The sequence below is a fragment of the Castor canadensis genome, chromosome 10, assembly GCF_047511655.1.
Source record: "Castor canadensis chromosome 10, mCasCan1.hap1v2, whole genome shotgun sequence".
NCBI classification, from domain to species: Eukaryota; Metazoa; Chordata; class Mammalia; order Rodentia; family Castoridae; genus Castor; species Castor canadensis.
Window position 1 is genome coordinate 87,953,518 of NC_133395.1, and position 21,151 is coordinate 87,974,668.

The 21,151-nt window shown below is 67.7% G+C and overlaps 9 non-coding genes across 9 annotated transcripts; all 9 read left to right on the forward strand.

The window, feature by feature from the left end:
• The first annotated feature begins 1,663 nt into the window (after window positions 1-1,663).
• Window positions 1,664-1,782, forward strand: LOC141411708 (5S ribosomal RNA). Its single transcript, XR_012436547.1, has one exon. It is a non-coding gene; the product is annotated as a 5S ribosomal RNA (ribosomal RNA).
• A 2,145-nt stretch (window positions 1,783-3,927) lies between these two features.
• LOC141411709 (5S ribosomal RNA) lies at window positions 3,928-4,046 on the forward strand. Its single transcript, XR_012436548.1, has one exon. It is a non-coding gene; the product is annotated as a 5S ribosomal RNA (ribosomal RNA).
• Window positions 4,047-6,191: 2,145 nt separating this feature from the next.
• On the forward strand, window positions 6,192-6,310 carry LOC141411711 (5S ribosomal RNA). Its single transcript, XR_012436550.1, has one exon. It is a non-coding gene; the product is annotated as a 5S ribosomal RNA (ribosomal RNA).
• Window positions 6,311-8,455: 2,145 nt separating this feature from the next.
• On the forward strand, window positions 8,456-8,574 carry LOC141411712 (5S ribosomal RNA). The gene has a single exon (XR_012436551.1). It is a non-coding gene; the product is annotated as a 5S ribosomal RNA (ribosomal RNA).
• A 2,145-nt stretch (window positions 8,575-10,719) lies between these two features.
• LOC141411713 (5S ribosomal RNA) lies at window positions 10,720-10,838 on the forward strand. Its single transcript, XR_012436552.1, has one exon. It is a non-coding gene; the product is annotated as a 5S ribosomal RNA (ribosomal RNA).
• Window positions 10,839-12,982: 2,144 nt separating this feature from the next.
• Window positions 12,983-13,101, forward strand: LOC141411714 (5S ribosomal RNA). The gene has a single exon (XR_012436553.1). It is a non-coding gene; the product is annotated as a 5S ribosomal RNA (ribosomal RNA).
• Window positions 13,102-15,246: 2,145 nt separating this feature from the next.
• On the forward strand, window positions 15,247-15,365 carry LOC141411715 (5S ribosomal RNA). Its single transcript, XR_012436554.1, has one exon. It is a non-coding gene; the product is annotated as a 5S ribosomal RNA (ribosomal RNA).
• Window positions 15,366-17,513: 2,148 nt separating this feature from the next.
• On the forward strand, window positions 17,514-17,632 carry LOC141411716 (5S ribosomal RNA). The gene has a single exon (XR_012436555.1). It is a non-coding gene; the product is annotated as a 5S ribosomal RNA (ribosomal RNA).
• A 2,150-nt stretch (window positions 17,633-19,782) lies between these two features.
• LOC141411717 (5S ribosomal RNA) lies at window positions 19,783-19,901 on the forward strand. The gene has a single exon (XR_012436556.1). It is a non-coding gene; the product is annotated as a 5S ribosomal RNA (ribosomal RNA).
• The last annotated feature ends 1,250 nt before the right edge of the window (window positions 19,902-21,151 follow it).

Genomic DNA, 21,151 nt, shown 5'->3' on the forward strand with positions numbered 1-21,151 from the left:
TCGCTCAACCCAAGACAGGGCAGCCAGCGCGCGACCTCTACGTGGGATCCCGCCTCCCACGGCAGAGCCTGCGGTCACAGGGACAGAGGGCGCAGGCCGCCAGAGCTCCGGATGCCAGCGGCAGCTCCCCGTCCCGCTCAAAGGGAGGGAGGGCCGCCGCTGGCGCCCAGTCGCCTGTGCCACCCTCCGGGTCTCAAAGCACTCCTCAGTCAGCTCAAGGACCGGGGCCACCTGGCCTTCGGGGTCACATGGGCTTGGGCACGACGGAAGGGACCGCTTGCCCCCGTGGAACAGACATTCTCCCCGTGGACAACCTCAGGTGCCGGGACCCTCTGCTCCGCCTTGGAAAACCCACCTTCTGCAATGTATGCCCAACGCAATCAGGCCGAGCAGATTGACCCCCTCGGCCCGGCCCCAGTGTGTGATGGGGCTCTGTGCGTGAGGGCTTGCTCTTCCCCACCTACACCAGGCACGGCATCTAACACACACACACACACACACACACACACCACGCAGAGACACCCAGACCACGCACGCACGCACGGGGACGCACCCTCCTCTCCCCCACCCCACACACGAGCAGCCGAAGGACAAGAGGGTATGGCTGGGGCCTGAGCGGGAACAAGCGAAGCCTTGGTTTGCGGCCCCTCGGCCAACTGCATCAGGATTTTTGTCTGGGCTCGGAGGCCAGAGGATCTCTGCCATTTGCTAGCAGGGCCAGGGATGGCAGGAGGGTGGGTACGGGGCTCAGCCAGGGCCAGTTCTGCTGGCACGATCCTGTAGCACGTGGCCGCGTAGCACGGGGCCGGGTCTGAAGGAGGCCAAGCAGGGGCACAAGACCCAGCAGCGGCACAGGGAAGAGGCCCAGGGCACCCAGGAGCAGACGAGACCCGGGAGTCGTGCGTGGCCGCGGGCCCCGTGACGCCCGAGGACTCGAGTGCTCAGCCCCGTGTAGTGGCCGCGAAGGCCTGCCTGGGAGAAACGCCCCGGGAGGCCGGCAGGAACCCGGGATCGGAAGGGATGTGGAGGGGCCCCGGGTCGGAGGAGATGGCTTTGGCTGTGTTTGGTTTTGTTTCTTCTTCCCAAGATCCCGGGTGTGAAAGGGGCCAGAGGTGAAGTCCTGGGCTGGAAAGCCTCACGATTCAGCCCCGCAGCCCCAGGCCCTGAGTGTGGAGGAGGGCGGAGCGGGTCGGCGAAGGGCGCGGCTGCCGTTTTCCTGATGGGCTGGAGGGGCAGTGGCGCTTTCCGGACGAAGAGGACCGGAAGGGTCCCCGAGACCTCCGCTGGGAGCCACGCACCCACCCAAGGATACGGCTCCAGGAGGCGACGGAGGAGGGCGGCTGCTTGCCCTGGCCCGAGCTGTGCGTCCCCCGCCTTGGCCACAGCAGTGGACATTCCCAGAAGAACAAGCGCCCGAGAGCACTGAGAAATTTTCCCCCGAGAAAACTTGACCCTCGTCCTGGCAGCAGGACACCTCGGGAAGAAAGCCACCCAGCGGCCACCTGGGCGAGACCGGCTGCCCGAGCAGGCGCGCGGGGCCTCTGGCCGCTGGCCCCGGGCTGCCAGCCCCCACCCGGACTCCCAGCCGTGCCAGGAGAGCAGCGTGGAGACGCACGCCGGGGCCCTCGGCAGGCTCTTGGGGCTCCCGGAGGCGGCGGCTAGCGTCTACGGCCATACCACCCTGAACGCGCCCGATCTCGTCTGATCTCGGAAGCTAAGCAGGGTCGGGCCTGGTTAGTACTTGGATGGGAGACCGCCTGGGAATACCGGGTGCTGTAGGCTTTTGCTCCTCCCTCCCTCGCTGCTCCTTTTGTCTTCGGGGACTTCGCCACCACCCCCCCCACCACCACCACCACCCCCAGCACCACCACCACCACCACCACCACAACGACCCACCGTGACCACGACCCCGACCCCGTCCGGGCCACCCGCCAGACCCACGCACACCGAATCCTCACAGCTACGTCCCCGAATCCTCTCCCCTCCCCACACTCTCCTGGGGCGCGCACCCGCGACACGGGTCACCAGCGAGGTTGGTCCCAGGCCACGTTGGGGACCGCTCCCCAACTGCCCTCCAGGCGGGCGGGGAGGGACGTGCGGAAGCCATGAGAAAGTGGGTCCTGCACCCCAGCGGGCCCCACAGCGGGACGCGCCACACCTGGGCTCGCCACAAGGTGGTGCACTGGGTCCAGGGCAAGACGCCAGGGGACAGAGAAGCAGGGAGCCTCAGTCGGGTGCTGCTCCACGTCGCGCTCCGTCGCTCAACCCAAGACAGGGCAGCCAGCGCGCGACCTCTACGTGGGATCCCGCCTCCCACGGCAGAGCCTGCGGTCACAGGGACAGAGGGCGCAGGCCGCCAGAGCTCCGGATGCCAGCGGCAGCTCCCCGTCCCGCTCAAAGGGAGGGAGGGCCGCCGCTGGCGCCCAGTCGCCTGTGCCACCCTCCGGGTCTCAAAGCACTCCTCAGTCAGCTCAAGGACCGGGGCCACCTGGCCTTCGGGGTCACATGGGCTTGGGCACGACGGAAGGGACCGCTTGCCCCCGTGGAACAGACATTCTCCCCGTGGACAACCTCAGGTGCCGGGACCCTCTGCTCCGCCTTGGAAAACCCACCTTCTGCAATGTATGCCCAACGCAATCAGGCCGAGCAGATTGACCCCCTCGGCCCGGCCCCAGTGTGTGATGGGGCTCTGTGCGTGAGGGCTTGCTCTTCCCCACCTACACCAGGCACGGCATCTAACACACACACACACACACACACACACCACGCAGAGACACCCAGACCACGCACGCACGCACGGGGACGCACCCTCCTCTCCCCCACCCCACACACGAGCAGCCGAAGGACAAGAGGGTATGGCTGGGGCCTGAGCGGGAACAAGCGAAGCCTTGGTTTGCGGCCCCTCGGCCAACTGCATCAGGATTTTTGTCTGGGCTCGGAGGCCAGAGGATCTCTGCCATTTGCTAGCAGGGCCAGGGATGGCAGGAGGGTGGGTACGGGGCTCAGCCAGGGCCAGTTCTGCTGGCACGATCCTGTAGCACGTGGCCGCGTAGCACGGGGCCGGGTCTGAAGGAGGCCAAGCAGGGGCACAAGACCCAGCAGCGGCACAGGGAAGAGGCCCAGGGCACCCAGGAGCAGACGAGACCCGGGAGTCGTGCGTGCTTGGCGTGGCCGCGGGCCCCGTGACGCCCGAGGACTCGAGTGCTCAGCCCCGTGTAGTGGCCGCGAAGGCCTGCCTGGGAGAAACGCCCCGGGAGGCCGGCAGGAACCCGGGATCGGAAGGGATGTGGAGGGGCCCCGGGTCGGAGGAGATGGCTTTGGCTGTGTTTGGTTTTGTTTCTTCTTCCCAAGATCCCGGGTGTGAAAGGGGCCAGAGGTGAAGTCCTGGGCTGGAAAGCCTCACGATTCAGCCCCGCAGCCCCAGGCCCTGAGTGTGGAGGAGGGCGGAGCGGGTCGGCGAAGGGCGCGGCTGCCGTTTTCCTGATGGGCTGGAGGGGCAGTGGCGCTTTCCGGACGAAGACGACCGGAAGGGTCCCCGAGACCTCCGCTGGGAGCCACGCACCCACCCAAGGATACGGCTCCAGGAGGCGACGGAGGAGGGCGGCTGCTTGCCCTGGCCCGAGCTGTGCGTCCCCCGCCTTGGCCACAGCAGTGGACATTCCCAGAAGAACAAGCGCCCGAGAGCACTGAGAAATTTTCCCCCGAGAAAACTTGACCCTCGTCCTGGCAGCAGGACACCTCGGGAAGAAAGCCACCCAGCGGCCACCTGGGCGAGACCGGCTGCCCGAGCAGGCGCGCGGGGCCTCTGGCCGCTGGCCCCGGGCTGCCAGCCCCCACCCGGACTCCCAGCCGTGCCAGGAGAGCAGCGTGGAGACGCACGCCGGGGCCCTCGGCAGGCTCTTGGGGCTCCCGGAGGCGGCGGCTAGCGTCTACGGCCATACCACCCTGAACGCGCCCGATCTCGTCTGATCTCGGAAGCTAAGCAGGGTCGGGCCTGGTTAGTACTTGGATGGGAGACCGCCTGGGAATACCGGGTGCTGTAGGCTTTTGCTCCTCCCTCCCTCGCTGCTCCTTTTGTCTTCGGGGACTTCGCCACCACCCCCCCCACCACCACCACCACCCCCAGCACCACCACCACCACCACCACCACAACGACCCACCGTGACCACGACCCCGACCCCGTCCGGGCCACCCGCCAGACCCACGCACACCGAATCCTCACAGCTACGTCCCCGAATCCTCTCCCCTCCCCACACTCTCCTGGGGCGCGCGCCCGCGACACGGGTCACCAGCGAGGTTGGTCCCAGGCCACGTTGGGGACCGCTCCCCAACTGCCCTCCAGGCGGGCGGGGAGGGACGTGCGGAAGCCATGAGAAAGTGGGTCCTGCACCCCAGCGGGCCCCACAGCGGGACGCGCCACACCTGGGCTCGCCACAAGGTGGTGCACTGGGTCCAGGGCAAGACGCCAGGGGACAGAGAAGCAGGGAGCCTCAGTCGGGTGCTGCTCCACGTCGCGCTCCGTCGCTCAACCCAAGACAGGGCAGCCAGCGCGCGACCTCTACGTGGGATCCCGCCTCCCACGGCAGAGCCTGCGGTCACAGGGACAGAGGGCGCAGGCCGCCAGAGCTCCGGATGCCAGCGGCAGCTCCCCGTCCCGCTCAAAGGGAGGGAGGGCCGCCGCTGGCGCCCAGTCGCCTGTGCCACCCTCCGGGTCTCAAAGCACTCCTCAGTCAGCTCAAGGACCGGGGCCACCTGGCCTTCGGGGTCACATGGGCTTGGGCACGACGGAAGGGACCGCTTGCCCCCGTGGAACAGACATTCTCCCCGTGGACAACCTCAGGTGCCGGGACCCTCTGCTCCGCCTTGGAAAACCCACCTTCTGCAATGTATGCCCAACGCAATCAGGCCGAGCAGATTGACCCCCTCGGCCCGGCCCCAGTGTGTGATGGGGCTCTGTGCGTGAGGGCTTGCTCTTCCCCACCTACACCTGGCACGGCATCTAACACACACACACACACACACACACACCACGCAGAGACACCCAGACCACGCACGCACGCACGGGGACGCACCCTCCTCTCCCCCACCCCACACACGAGCAGCCGAAGGACAAGAGGGTATGGCTGGGGCCTGAGCGGGAACAAGCGAAGCCTTGGTTTGCGGCCCCTCGGCCAACTGCATCAGGATTTTTGTCTGGGCTCGGAGGCCAGAGGATCTCTGCCATTTGCTAGCAGGGCCAGGGATGGCAGGAGGGTGGGTACGGGGCTCAGCCAGGGCCAGTTCTGCTGGCACGATCCTGTAGCACGTGGCCGCGTAGCACGGGGCCGGGTCTGAAGGAGGCCAAGCAGGGGCACAAGACCCAGCAGCGGCACAGGGAAGAGGCCCAGGGCACCCAGGAGCAGACGAGACCCGGGAGTCGTGCGTGCTTGGCGTGGCCGCGGGCCCCGTGACGCCCGAGGACTCGAGTGCTCAGCCCCGTGTAGTGGCCGCGAAGGCCTGCCTGGGAGAAACGCCCCGGGAGGCCGGCAGGAACCCGGGATCGGAAGGGATGTGGAGGGGCCCCGGGTCGGAGGAGATGGCTTTGGCTGTGTTTGGTTTTGTTTCTTCTTCCCAAGATCCCGGGTGTGAAAGGGGCCAGAGGTGAAGTCCTGGGCTGGAAAGCCTCACGATTCAGCCCCGCAGCCCCAGGCCCTGAGTGTGGAGGAGGGCGGAGCGGGTCGGCGAAGGGCGCGGCTGCCGTTTTCCTGATGGGCTGGAGGGGCAGTGGCGCTTTCCGGACGAAGAGGACCGGAAGGGTCCCCGAGACCTCCGCTGGGAGCCACGCACCCACCCAAGGATACGGCTCCAGGAGGCGACGGAGGAGGGCGGCTGCTTGCCCTGGCCCGAGCTGTGCGTCCCCCGCCTTGGCCACAGCAGTGGACATTCCCAGAAGAACAAGCGCCCGAGAGCACTGAGAAATTTTCCCCCGAGAAAACTTGACCCTCGTCCTGGCAGCAGGACACCTCGGGAAGAAAGCCACCCAGCGGCCACCTGGGCGAGACCGGCTGCCCGAGCAGGCGCGCGGGGCCTCTGGCCGCTGGCCCCGGGCTGCCAGCCCCCACCCGGACTCCCAGCCGTGCCAGGAGAGCAGCGTGGAGACGCACGCCGGGGCCCTCGGCAGGCTCTTGGGGCTCCCGGAGGCGGCGGCTAGCGTCTACGGCCATACCACCCTGAACGCGCCCGATCTCGTCTGATCTCGGAAGCTAAGCAGGGTCGGGCCTGGTTAGTACTTGGATGGGAGACCGCCTGGGAATACCGGGTGCTGTAGGCTTTTGCTCCTCCCTCCCTCGCTGCTCCTTTTGTCTTCGGGGACTTCGCCACCACCCCCCCCACCACCACCACCACCCCCAGCACCACCACCACCACCACCACCACAACGACCCACCGTGACCACGACCCCGACCCCGTCCGGGCCACCCGCCAGACCCACGCACACCGAATCCTCACAGCTACGTCCCCGAATCCTCTCCCCTCCCCACACTCTCCTGGGGCGCGCGCCCGCGACACGGGTCACCAGCGAGGTTGGTCCCAGGCCACGTTGGGGACCGCTCCCCAACTGCCCTCCAGGCGGGCGGGGAGGGACGTGCGGAAGCCATGAGAAAGTGGGTCCTGCACCCCAGCGGGCCCCACAGCGGGACGCGCCACACCTGGGCTCGCCACAAGGTGGTGCACTGGGTCCAGGGCAAGACGCCAGGGGACAGAGAAGCAGGGAGCCTCAGTCGGGTGCTGCTCCACGTCGCGCTCCGTCGCTCAACCCAAGACAGGGCAGCCAGCGCGCGACCTCTACGTGGGATCCCGCCTCCCACGGCAGAGCCTGCGGTCACAGGGACAGAGGGCGCAGGCCGCCAGAGCTCCGGATGCCAGCGGCAGCTCCCCGTCCCGCTCAAAGGGAGGGAGGGCCGCCGCTGGCGCCCAGTCGCCTGTGCCACCCTCCGGGTCTCAAAGCACTCCTCAGTCAGCTCAAGGACCGGGGCCACCTGGCCTTCGGGGTCACATGGGCTTGGGCACGACGGAAGGGACCGCTTGCCCCCGTGGAACAGACATTCTCCCCGTGGACAACCTCAGGTGCCGGGACCCTCTGCTCCGCCTTGGAAAACCCACCTTCTGCAATGTATGCCCAACGCAATCAGGCCGAGCAGATTGACCCCCTCGGCCCGGCCCCAGTGTGTGATGGGGCTCTGTGCGTGAGGGCTTGCTCTTCCCCACCTACACCTGGCACGGCATCTAACACACACACACACACACACACACACCACGCAGAGACACCCAGACCACGCACGCACGCACGGGGACGCACCCTCCTCTCCCCCACCCCACACACGAGCAGCCGAAGGACAAGAGGGTATGGCTGGGGCCTGAGCGGGAACAAGCGAAGCCTTGGTTTGCGGCCCCTCGGCCAACTGCATCAGGATTTTTGTCTGGGCTCGGAGGCCAGAGGATCTCTGCCATTTGCTAGCAGGGCCAGGGATGGCAGGAGGGTGGGTACGGGGCTCAGCCAGGGCCAGTTCTGCTGGCACGATCCTGTAGCACGTGGCCGCGTAGCACGGGGCCGGGTCTGAAGGAGGCCAAGCAGGGGCACAAGACCCAGCAGCGGCACAGGGAAGAGGCCCAGGGCACCCAGGAGCAGACGAGACCCGGGAGTCGTGCGTGCTTGGCGTGGCCGCGGGCCCCGTGACGCCCGAGGACTCGAGTGCTCAGCCCCGTGTAGTGGCCGCGAAGGCCTGCCTGGGAGAAACGCCCCGGGAGGCCGGCAGGAACCCGGGATCGGAAGGGATGTGGAGGGGCCCCGGGTCGGAGGAGATGGCTTTGGCTGTGTTTGGTTTTGTTTCTTCTTCCCAAGATCCCGGGTGTGAAAGGGGCCAGAGGTGAAGTCCTGGGCTGGAAAGCCTCACGATTCAGCCCCGCAGCCCCAGGCCCTGAGTGTGGAGGAGGGCGGAGCGGGTCGGCGAAGGGCGCGGCTGCCGTTTTCCTGATGGGCTGGAGGGGCAGTGGCGCTTTCCGGACGAAGAGGACCGGAAGGGTCCCCGAGACCTCCGCTGGGAGCCACGCACCCACCCAAGGATACGGCTCCAGGAAGCGACGGAGGAGGGCGGCTGCTTGCCCTGGCCCGAGCTGTGCGTCCCCCGCCTTGGCCACAGCAGTGGACATTCCCAGAAGAACAAGCGCCCGAGAGCACTGAGAAATTTTCCCCCGAGAAAACTTGACCCTCGTCCTGGCAGCAGGACACCTCGGGAAGAAAGCCACCCAGCGGCCACCTGGGCGAGACCGGCTGCCCGAGCAGGCGCGCGGGGCCTCTGGCCGCTGGCCCCGGGCTGCCAGCCCCCACCCGGACTCCCAGCCGTGCCAGGAGAGCAGCGTGGAGACGCACGCCGGGGCCCTCGGCAGGCTCTTGGGGCTCCCGGAGGCGGCGGCTAGCGTCTACGGCCATACCACCCTGAACGCGCCCGATCTCGTCTGATCTCGGAAGCTAAGCAGGGTCGGGCCTGGTTAGTACTTGGATGGGAGACCGCCTGGGAATACCGGGTGCTGTAGGCTTTTGCTCCTCCCTCCCTCGCTGCTCCTTTTGTCTTCGGGGACTTCGCCACCACCCCCCCCACCACCACCACCACCCCCAGCACCACCACCACCACCACCACCACAACGACCCACCGTGACCACGACCCCGACCCCGTCCGGGCCACCCGCCAGACCCACGCACACCGAATCCTCACAGCTACGTCCCCGAATCCTCTCCCCTCCCCACACTCTCCTGGGGCGCGCGCCCGCGACACGGGTCACCAGCGAGGTTGGTCCCAGGCCACGTTGGGGACCGCTCCCCAACTGCCCTCCAGGCGGGCGGGGAGGGACGTGCGGAAGCCATGAGAAAGTGGGTCCTGCACCCCAGCGGGCCCCACAGCAGGACGCGCCACACCTGGGCTCGCCACAAGGTGGTGCACTGGGTCCAGGGCAAGACGCCAGGGGACAGAGAAGCAGGGAGCCTCAGTCGGGTGCTGCTCCACGTCGCGCTCCGTCGCTCAACCCAAGACAGGGCAGCCAGCGCGCGACCTCTACGTGGGATCCCGCCTCCCACGGCAGAGCCTGCGGTCACAGGGACAGAGGGCGCAGGCCGCCAGAGCTCCGGATGCCAGCGGCAGCTCCCCGTCCCGCTCAAAGGGAGGGAGGGCCGCCGCTGGCGCCCAGTCGCCTGTGCCACCCTCCGGGTCTCAAAGCACTCCTCAGTCAGCTCAAGGACCGGGGCCACCTGGCCTTCGGGGTCACATGGGCTTGGGCACGACGGAAGGGACCGCTTGCCCCCGTGGAACAGACATTCTCCCCGTGGACAACCTCAGGTGCCGGGACCCTCTGCTCCGCCTTGGAAAACCCACCTTCTGCAATGTATGCCCAACGCAATCAGGCCGAGCAGATTGACCCCCTCGGCCCGGCCCCAGTGTGTGATGGGGCTCTGTGCGTGAGGGCTTGCTCTTCCCCACCTACACCAGGCACGGCATCTAACACACACACACACACACACACACACCACGCAGAGACACCCAGACCACGCACGCACGCACGGGGACGCACCCTCCTCTCCCCCACCCCACACACGAGCAGCCGAAGGACAAGAGGGTATGGCTGGGGCCTGAGCGGGAACAAGCGAAGCCTTGGTTTGCGGCCCCTCGGCCAACTGCATCAGGATTTTTGTCTGGGCTCGGAGGCCAGAGGATCTCTGCCATTTGCTAGCAGGGCCAGGGATGGCAGGAGGGTGGGTACGGGGCTCAGCCAGGGCCAGTTCTGCTGGCACGATCCTGTAGCACGTGGCCGCGTAGCACGGGGCCGGGTCTGAAGGAGGCCAAGCAGGGGCACAAGACCCAGCAGCGGCACAGGGAAGAGGCCCAGGGCACCCAGGAGCAGACGAGACCCGGGAGTCGTGCGTGCTTGGCGTGGCCGCGGGCCCCGTGACGCCCGAGGACTCGAGTGCTCAGCCCCGTGTAGTGGCCGCGAAGGCCTGCCTGGGAGAAACGCCCCGGGAGGCCGGCAGGAACCCGGGATCGGAAGGGATGTGGAGGGGCCCCGGGTCGGAGGAGATGGCTTTGGCTGTGTTTGGTTTTGTTTCTTCTTCCCAAGATCCCGGGTGTGAAAGGGGCCAGAGGTGAAGTCCTGGGCTGGAAAGCCTCACGATTCAGCCCCGCAGCCCCAGGCCCTGAGTGTGGAGGAGGGCGGAGCGGGTCGGCGAAGGGCGCGGCTGCCGTTTTCCTGATGGGCTGGAGGGGCAGTGGCGCTTTCCGGACGAAGAGGACCGGAAGGGTCCCCGAGACCTCCGCTGGGAGCCACGCACCCACCCAAGGATACGGCTCCAGGAGGCGACGGAGGAGGGCGGCTGCTTGCCCTGGCCCGAGCTGTGCGTCCCCCGCCTTGGCCACAGCAGTGGACATTCCCAGAAGAACAAGCGCCCGAGAGCACTGAGAAATTTTCCCCCGAGAAAACTTGACCCTCGTCCTGGCAGCAGGACACCTCGGGAAGAAAGCCACCCAGCGGCCACCTGGGCGAGACCGGCTGCCCGAGCAGGCGCGCGGGGCCTCTGGCCGCTGGCCCCGGGCTGCCAGCCCCCACCCGGACTCCCAGCCGTGCCAGGAGAGCAGCGTGGAGACGCACGCCGGGGCCCTCGGCAGGCTCTTGGGGCTCCCGGAGGCGGCGGCTAGCGTCTACGGCCATACCACCCTGAACGCGCCCGATCTCGTCTGATCTCGGAAGCTAAGCAGGGTCGGGCCTGGTTAGTACTTGGATGGGAGACCGCCTGGGAATACCGGGTGCTGTAGGCTTTTGCTCCTCCCTCCCTCGCTGCTCCTTTTGTCTTCGGGGACTTCGCCACCACCCCCCCCCCACCACCACCACCCCCAGCACCACCACCACCACCACCACCACAACGACCCACCGTGACCACGACCCCGACCCCGTCCGGGCCACCCGCCAGACCCACGCACACCGAATCCTCACAGCTACGTCCCCGAATCCTCTCCCCTCCCCACACTCTCCTGGGGCGCGCGCCCGCGACACGGGTCACCAGCGAGGTTGGTCCCAGGCCACGTTGGGGACCGCTCCCCAACTGCCCTCCAGGCGGGCGGGGAGGGACGTGCGGAAGCCATGAGAAAGTGGGTCCTGCACCCCAGCGGGCCCCACAGCGGGACGCGCCACACCTGGGCTCGCCACAAGGTGGTGCACTGGGTCCAGGGCAAGACGCCAGGGGACAGAGAAGCAGGGAGCCTCAGTCGGGTGCTGCTCCACGTCGCGCTCCGTCGCTCAACCCAAGACAGGGCAGCCAGCGCGCGACCTCTACGTGGGATCCCGCCTCCCACGGCAGAGCCTGCGGTCACAGGGACAGAGGGCGCAGGCCGCCAGAGCTCCGGATGCCAGCGGCAGCTCCCCGTCCCGCTCAAAGGGAGGGAGGGCCGCCGCTGGCGCCCAGTCGCCTGTGCCACCCTCCGGGTCTCAAAGCACTCCTCAGTCAGCTCAAGGACCGGGGCCACCTGGCCTTCGGGGTCACATGGGCTTGGGCACGACGGAAGGGACCGCTTGCCCCCGTGGAACAGACATTCTCCCCGTGGACAACCTCAGGTGCCGGGACCCTCTGCTCCGCCTTGGAAAACCCACCTTCTGCAATGTATGCCCAACGCAATCAGGCCGAGCAGATTGACCCCCTCGGCCCGGCCCCAGTGTGTGATGGGGCTCTGTGCGTGAGGGCTTGCTCTTCCCCACCTACACCAGGCACGGCATCTAACACACACACACACACACACACACACCACGCAGAGACACCCAGACCACGCACGCACGCACGGGGACGCACCCTCCTCTCCCCCACCCCACACACGAGCAGCCGAAGGACAAGAGGGTATGGCTGGGGCCTGAGCGGGAACAAGCGAAGCCTTGGTTTGCGGCCCCTCGGCCAACTGCATCAGGATTTTTGTCTGGGCTCGGAGGCCAGAGGATCTCTGCCATTTGCTAGCAGGGCCAGGGATGGCAGGAGGGTGGGTACGGGGCTCAGCCAGGGCCAGTTCTGCTGGCACGATCCTGTAGCACGTGGCCGCGTAGCACGGGGCCGGGTCTGAAGGAGGCCAAGCAGGGGCACAAGACCCAGCAGCGGCACAGGGAAGAGGCCCAGGGCACCCAGGAGCAGACGAGACCCGGGAGTCGTGCGTGCTTGGCGTGGCCGCGGGCCCCGTGACGCCCGAGGACTCGAGTGCTCAGCCCCGTGTAGTGGCCGCGAAGGCCTGCCTGGGAGAAACGCCCCGGGAGGCCGGCAGGAACCCGGGATCGGAAGGGATGTGGAGGGGCCCCGGGTCGGAGGAGATGGCTTTGGCTGTGTTTGGTTTTGTTTCTTCTTCCCAAGATCCCGGGTGTGAAAGGGGCCAGAGGTGAAGTCCTGGGCTGGAAAGCCTCACGATTCAGCCCCGCAGCCCCAGGCCCTGAGTGTGGAGGAGGGCGGAGCGGGTCGGCGAAGGGCGCGGCTGCCGTTTTCCTGATGGGCTGGAGGGGCAGTGGCGCTTTCCGGACGAAGAGGACCGGAAGGGTCCCCGAGACCTCCGCTGGGAGCCACGCACCCACCCAAGGATACGGCTCCAGGAGGCGACGGAGGAGGGCGGCTGCTTGCCCTGGCCCGAGCTGTGCGTCCCCCGCCTTGGCCACAGCAGTGGACATTCCCAGAAGAACAAGCGCCCGAGAGCACTGAGAAATTTTCCCCCGAGAAAACTTGACCCTCGTCCTGGCAGCAGGACACCTCGGGAAGAAAGCCACCCAGCGGCCACCTGGGCGAGACCGGCTGCCCGAGCAGGCGCGCGGGGCCTCTGGCCGCTGGCCCCGGGCTGCCAGCCCCCACCCGGACTCCCAGCCGTGCCAGGAGAGCAGCGTGGAGACGCACGCCGGGGCCCTCGGCAGGCTCTTGGGGCTCCCGGAGGCGGCGGCTAGCGTCTACGGCCATACCACCCTGAACGCGCCCGATCTCGTCTGATCTCGGAAGCTAAGCAGGGTCGGGCCTGGTTAGTACTTGGATGGGAGACCGCCTGGGAATACCGGGTGCTGTAGGCTTTTGCTCCTCCCTCCCTCGCTGCTCCTTTTGTCTTCGGGGACTTCGCCACCACCCCCCCCACCACCACCACCACCCCCAGCACCACCACCACCACCACCACCACAACGACCCACCGTGACCACGACCCCGACCCCGTCCGGGCCACCCGCCAGACCCACGCACACCGAATCCTCACAGCTACGTCCCCGAATCCTCTCCCCTCCCCACACTCTCCTGGGGCGCGCGCCCGCGACACGGGTCACCAGCGAGGTTGGTCCCAGGCCACGTTGGGGACCGCTCCCCAACTGCCCTCCAGGCGGGCGGGGAGGGACGTGCGGAAGCCATGAGAAAGTGGGTCCTGCACCCCAGCGGGCCCCACAGCGGGACGCGCCACACCTGGGCTCGCCACAAGGTGGTGCACTGGGTCCAGGGCAAGACGCCAGGGGACAGAGAAGCAGGGAGCCTCAGTCGGGTGCTGCTCCACGTCGCGCTCCGTCGCTCAACCCAAGACAGGGCAGCCAGCGCGCGACCTCTACGTGGGATCCCGCCTCCCACGGCAGAGCCTGCGGTCACAGGGACAGAGGGCGCAGGCCGCCAGAGCTCCGGATGCCAGCGGCAGCTCCCCGTCCCGCTCAAAGGGAGGGAGGGCCGCCGCTGGCGCCCAGTCGCCTGTGCCACCCTCCGGGTCTCAAAGCACTCCTCAGTCAGCTCAAGGACCGGGGCCACCTGGCCTTCGGGGTCACATGGGCTTGGGCACGACGGAAGGGACCGCTTGCCCCCGTGGAACAGACATTCTCCCCGTGGACAACCTCAGGTGCCGGGACCCTCTGCTCCGCCTTGGAAAACCCACCTTCTGCAATGTATGCCCAACGCAATCAGGCCGAGCAGATTGACCCCCTCGGCCCGGCCCCAGTGTGTGATGGGGCTCTGTGCGTGAGGGCTTGCTCTTCCCCACCTACACCAGGCACGGCATCTAACACACACACACACACACACACACACCACGCAGAGACACCCAGACCACGCACGCACGCACGGGGACGCACCCTCCTCTCCCCCACCCCACACACGAGCAGCCGAAGGACAAGAGGGTATGGCTGGGGCCTGAGCGGGAACAAGCGAAGCCTTGGTTTGCGGCCCCTCGGCCAACTGCATCAGGATTTTTGTCTGGGCTCGGAGGCCAGAGGATCTCTGCCATTTGCTAGCAGGGCCAGGGATGGCAGGAGGGTGGGTACGGGGCTCAGCCAGGGCCAGTTCTGCTGGCACGATCCTGTAGCACGTGGCCGCGTAGCACGGGGCCGGGTCTGAAGGAGGCCAAGCAGGGGCACAAGACCCAGCAGCGGCACAGGGAAGAGGCCCAGGGCACCCAGGAGCAGACGAGACCCGGGAGTCGTGCGTGCTTGGCGTGGCCGCGGGCCCCGTGACGCCCGAGGACTCGAGTGCTCAGCCCCGTGTAGTGGCCGCGAAGGCCTGCCTGGGAGAAACGCCCCGGGAGGCCGGCAGGAACCCGGGATCGGAAGGGATGTGGAGGGGCCCCGGGTCGGAGGAGATGGCTTTGGCTGTGTTTGGTTTTGTTTCTTCTTCCCAAGATCCCGGGTGTGAAAGGGGCCAGAGGTGAAGTCCTGGGCTGGAAAGCCTCACGATTCAGCCCCGCAGCCCCAGGCCCTGAGTGTGGAGGAGGGCGGAGCGGGTCGGCGAAGGGCGCGGCTGCCGTTTTCCTGATGGGCTGGAGGGGCAGTGGCGCTTTCCGGACGAAGAGGACCGGAAGGGTCCCCGAGACCTCCGCTGGGAGCCACGCACCCACCCAAGGATACGGCTCCAGGAGGCGACGGAGGAGGGCGGCTGCTTGCCCTGGCCCGAGCTGTGCGTCCCCCGCCTTGGCCACAGCAGTGGACATTCCCAGAAGAACAAGCGCCCGAGAGCACTGAGAAATTTTCCCCCGAGAAAACTTGACCCTCGTCCTGGCAGCAGGACACCTCGGGAAGAAAGCCACCCAGCGGCCACCTGGGCGAGACCGGCTGCCCGAGCAGGCGCGCGGGGCCTCTGGCCGCTGGCCCCGGGCTGCCAGCCCCCACCCGGACTCCCAGCCGTGCCAGGAGAGCAGCGTGGAGACGCACGCCGGGGCCCTCGGCAGGCTCTTGGGGCTCCCGGAGGCGGCGGCTAGCGTCTACGGCCATACCACCCTGAACGCGCCCGATCTCGTCTGATCTCGGAAGCTAAGCAGGGTCGGGCCTGGTTAGTACTTGGATGGGAGACCGCCTGGGAATACCGGGTGCTGTAGGCTTTTGCTCCTCCCTCCCTCGCTGCTCCTTTTGTCTTCGGGGACTTCGCCACCACCCCCCCCACCACCACCACCACCCCCAGCACCACCACCACCACCACCACCACCACAACGACCCACCGTGACCACGACCCCGACCCCGTCCGGGCCACCCGCCAGACCCACGCACACCGAATCCTCACAGCTACGTCCCCGAATCCTCTCCCCTCCCCACACTCTCCTGGGGCGCGCGCCCGCGACACGGGTCACCAGCGAGGTTGGTCCCAGGCCACGTTGGGGACCGCTCCCCAACTGCCCTCCAGGCGGGCGGGGAGGGACGTGCGGAAGCCATGAGAAAGTGGGTCCTGCACCCCAGCGGGCCCCACAGCGGGACGCGCCACACCTGGGCTCGCCACAAGGTGGTGCACTGGGTCCAGGGCAAGACGCCAGGGGACAGAGAAGCAGGGAGCCTCAGTCGGGTGCTGCTCCACGTCGCGCTCCGTCGCTCAACCCAAGACAGGGCAGCCAGCGCGCGACCTCTACGTGGGATCCCGCCTCCCACGGCAGAGCCTGCGGTCACAGGGACAGAGGGCGCAGGCCGCCAGAGCTCCGGATGCCAGCGGCAGCTCCCCGTCCCGCTCAAAGGGAGGGAGGGCCGCCGCTGGCGCCCAGTCGCCTGTGCCACCCTCCGGGTCTCAAAGCACTCCTCAGTCAGCTCAAGGACCGGGGCCACCTGGCCTTCGGGGTCACATGGGCTTGGGCACGACGGAAGGGACCGCTTGCCCCCGTGGAACAGACATTCTCCCCGTGGACAACCTCAGGTGCCGGGACCCTCTGCTCCGCCTTGGAAAACCCACCTTCTGCAATGTATGCCCAACGCAATCAGGCCGAGCAGATTGACCCCCTCGGCCCGGCCCCAGTGTGTGATGGGGCTCTGTGCGTGAGGGCTTGCTCTTCCCCACCTACACCAGGCACGGCATCTAACACACACACACACACACACACACACCACGCAGAGACACCCAGACCACGCACGCACGCACGGGGACGCACCCTCCTCTCCCCCACCCCACACACGAGCAGCCGAAGGACAAGAGGGTATGGCTGGGGCCTGAGCGGGAACAAGCGAAGCCTTGGTTTGCGGCCCCTCGGCCAACTGCATCAGGATTTTTGTCTGGGCTCGGAGGCCAGAGGATCTCTGCCATTTGCTAGCAGGGCCAGGGATGGCAGGAGGGTGGGTACGGGGCTCAGCCAGGGCCAGTTCTGCTGGCACGATCCTGTAGCACGTGGCCGCGTAGCACGGGGCCGGGTCTGAAGGAGGCCAAGCAGGGGCACAAGACCCAGCAGCGGCACAGGGAAGAGGCCCAGGGCACCCAGGAGCAGACGAGACCCGGGAGTCGTGCGTGCTTGGCGTGGCCGCGGGCCCCGTGACGCCCGAGGACTCGAGTGCTCAGCCCCGTGTAGTGGCCGCGAAGGCCTGCCTGGGAGAAACGCCCCGGGAGGCCGGCAGGAACCCGGGATCGGAAGGGATGTGGAGGGGCCCCGGGTCGGAGGAGATGGCTTTGGCTGTGTTTGGTTTTGTTTCTTCTTCCCAAGATCCCGGGTGTGAAAGGGGCCAGAGGTGAAGTCCTGGGCTGGAAAGCCTCACGATTCAGCCCCGCAGCCCCAGGCCCTGAGTGTGGAGGAGGGCGGAGCGGGTCGGCGAAGGGCGCGGCTGCCGTTTTCCTGATGGGCTGGAGGGGCAGTGGCGCTTTCCGGACGAAGAGGACCGGAAGGGTCCCCGAGACCTCCGCTGGGAGCCACGCACCCACCCAAGGATACGGCTCCAGGAGGCGACGGAGGAGGGCGGCTGCTTGCCCTGGCCCGAGCTGTGCGTCCCCCGCCTTGGCCACAGCAGTGGACATTCCCAGAAGAACAAGCGCCCGAGAGCACTGAGAAATTTTCCCCCGAGAAAACTTGACCCTCGTCCTGGCAGCAGGACACCTCGGGAAGAAAGCCACCCAGCGGCCACCTGGGCGAGACCGGCTGCCCGAGCAGGCGCGCGGGGCCTCTGGCCGCTGGCCCCGGGCTGCCAGCCCCCACCCGGACTCCCAGCCGTGCCAGGAGAGCAGCGTGGAGACGCACGCCGGGGCCCTCGGCAGGCTCTTGGGGCTCCCGGAGGCGGCGGCTAGCGTCTACGGCCATACCACCCTGAACGCGCCCGATCTCGTCTGATCTCGGAAGCTAAGCAGGGTCGGGCCTGGTTAGTACTTGGATGGGAGACCGCCTGGGAATACCGGGTGCTGTAGGCTTTTGCTCCTCCCTCCCTCGCTGCTCCTTTTGTCTTCGGGGACTTCGCCACCACCCCCCCCACCACCACCACCACCCCCAGCACCACCACCACCACCACCACCACCACAACGACCCACCGTGACCACGACCCCGACCCCGTCCGGGCCACCCGCCAGACCCACGCACACCGAATCCTCACAGCTACGTCCCCGAATCCTCTCCCCTCCCCACACTCTCCTGGGGCGCGCGCCCGCGACACGGGTCACCAGCGAGGTTGGTCCCAGGCCACGTTGGGGACCGCTCCCCAACTGCCCTCCAGGCGGGCGGGGAGGGACGTGCGGAAGCCATGAGAAAGTGGGTCCTGCACCCCAGCGGGCCCCACAGCGGGACGCGCCACACCTGGGCTCGCCACAAGGTGGTGCACTGGGTCCAGGGCAAGACGCCAGGGGACAGAGAAGCAGGGAGCCTCAGTCGGGTGCTGCTCCACGTCGCGCTCCGTCGCTCAACCCAAGACAGGGCAGCCAGCGCGCGACCTCTACGTGGGATCCCGCCTCCCACGGCAGAGCCTGCGGTCACAGGGACAGAGGGCGCAGGCCGCCAGAGCTCCGGATGCCAGCGGCAGCTCCCCGTCCCGCTCAAAGGGAGGGAGGGCCGCCGCTGGCGCCCAGTCGCCTGTGCCACCCTCCGGGTCTCAAAGCACTCCTCAGTCAGCTCAAGGACCGGGGCCACCTGGCCTTCGGGGTCACATGGGCTTGGGCACGACGGAAGGGACCGCTTGCCCCCGTGGAACAGACATTCTCCCCGTGGACAACCTCAGGTGCCGGGACCCTCTGCTCCGCCTTGGAAAACCCACCTTCTGCAATGTATGCCCAACGCAATCAGGCCGAGCAGATTGACCCCCTCGGCCCGGCCCCAGTGTGTGATGGGGCTCTGTGCGTGAGGGCTTGCTCTTCCCCACCTACACCAGGCACGGCATCTAACACACACACACACACACACACACACACCACGCAGAGACACCCAGACCACGCACGCACGCACGGGGACGCACCCTCCTCTCCCCCACCCCACACACGAGCAGCCGAAGGACAAGAGGGTATGGCTGGGGCCTGAGCGGGAACAAGCGAAGCCTTGGTTTGCGGCCCCTCGGCCAACTGCATCAGGATTTTTGTCTGGGCTCGGAGGCCAGAGGATCTCTGCCATTTGCTAGCAGGGCCAGGGATGGCAGGAGGGTGGGTACGGGGCTCAGCCAGGGCCAGTTCTGCTGGCACGATCCTGTAGCACGTGGCTGCGTAGCACGGGGCCGGGTCTGAAGGAGGCCAAGCAGGGGCACAAGACCCAGCAGCGGCACAGGGAAGAGGCCCAGGGCACCCAGGAGCAGACGAGACCCGGGAGTCATGCGTGCTTGGCGTGGCCGCGGGCCCCGTGACGCCCGAGGACTCGAGTGCTCAGCCCCGTGTAGTGGCCGCGAAGGCCTGCCTGGGAGAAACGCCCCGGGAGGCCGGCAGGAACCCGGGATCGGAAGGGATGTGGAGGGGCCCCGGGTCGGAGGAGATGGCTTTGGCTGTGTTTGGTTTTGTTTCTTCTTCCCAAGATCCCGGGTGTGAAAGGGGCCAGAGGTGAAGTCCTGGGCTGGAAAGCCTCACGATTCAGCCCCGCAGCCCCAGGCCCTGAGTGTGGAGGAGGGCGGAGCGGGTCGGCGAAGGGCGCGGCTGCCGTTTTCCTGATGGGCTGGAGGGGCAGTGGCGCTTTCCGGACGAAGAGGACCGGAAGGGTCCCCGAGACCTCCGCTGGGAGCCACGCACCCACCCAAGGATACGGCTCCAGGAGGCGACGGAGGAGGGCGGCTGCTTGCCCTGGCCTGAGCTGTGCGTCCCCCGCCTTGGCCACAGCAGTGGACATTCCCAGAAGAACAAGCGCCCGAGAGCACTGAGAAATTTTCCCCCGAGAAAACTTGACCCTCGTCCTGGCAGCAGGACACCTCGGGAAGAAAGCCACCCAGCGGCCACCTGGGCGAGACCGGCTGCCCGAGCAGGCGCGCGGGGCCTCTGGCCGCTGGCCCCGGGCTGCCAGCCCCCACCCGGACTCCCAGCCGTGCCAGGAGAGCAGCGTGGAGACGCACGCCGGGGCCCTCGGCAGGCTCTTGGGGCTCCCGGAGGCGGCGGCTAGCGTCTACGGCCATACCACCCTGAACGCGCCCGATCTCGTCTGATCTCGGAAGCTAAGCAGGGTCGGGCCTGGTTAGTACTTGGATGGGAGACCGCCTGGGAATACCGGGTGCTGTAGGCTTTTGCTCCTCCCTCCCTCGCTGCTCCTTTTGTCTTCGGGGACTTCGCCACCACCCCCCCCACCACCACCACCACCCCCAGCACCACCACCACCACCACCACCACCACAACGACCCACCGTGACCACGACCCCGACCCCGTCCGGGCCACCCGCCAGACCCACGCACACCGAATCCTCACAGCTACGTCCCCGAATCCTCTCCCCTCCCCACACTCTCCTGGGGCGCGCGCCCGCGACACGGGTCACCAGCGAGGTTGGTCCCAGGCCACGTTGGGGACCGCTCCCCAACTGCCCTCCAGGCGGGCGGGGAGGGACGTGCGGAAGCCATGAGAAAGTGGGTCCTGCACCCCAGCGGGCCCCACAGCGGGACGCGCCACACCTGGGCTCGCCACAAGGTGGTGCACTGGGTCCAGGGCAAGACGCCAGGGGACAGAGAAGCAGGGAGCCTCAGTCGGGTGCTGCTCCACGTCGCGCTCCGTCGCTCAACCCAAGACAGGGCAGCCAGCGCGCGACCTCTACGTGGGATCCCGCCTCCCACGGCAGAGCCTGCGGTCACAGGGACAGAGGGCGCAGGCCGCCAGAGCTCCGGATGCCAGCGGCAGCTCCCCGTCCCGCTCAAAGGGAGGGAGGGCCGCCGCTGGCGCCCAGTCGCCTGTGCCACCCTCCGGGTCTCAAAGCACTCCTCAGTCAGCTCAAGGACCGGGGCCACCTGGCCTTCGGGGTCACATGGGCTTGGGCACGACGGAAGGGACCGCTTGCCCCCGTGGAACAGACATTCTCCCCGTGGACAACCTCAGGTGCCGGGACCCTCTGCTCCGCCTTGGAAAACCCACCTTCTGCAATGTATGCCCAACGCAATCAGGCCGAGCAGATTGACCCCCTCGGCCCGGCCCCAGTGTGTGATGGGGCTCTGTGCGTGAGGGCTTGCTCTTCCCCACCTACACCAGGCACGGCATCTAACACACACACACACACACACACACACCACGCAGAGACACCCAGACCACGCACGCACGCACGGGGACGCACCCTCCTCTCCCCCACCCCACACACGAGCAGCCGAAGGACAAGAGGGTATGGCTGGGGCCTGAGCGGGAACAAGCGAAGCCTTGGTTTGCGGCCCCTCGGCCAACTGCATCAGGATTTTTGTCTGGGCTCGGAGGCCAGAGGATCTCTGCCATTTGCTAGCAGGGCCAGGGATGGCAGGAGGGTGGGTACGGGGCTCAGCCAGGGCCAGTTCTGCTGGCACG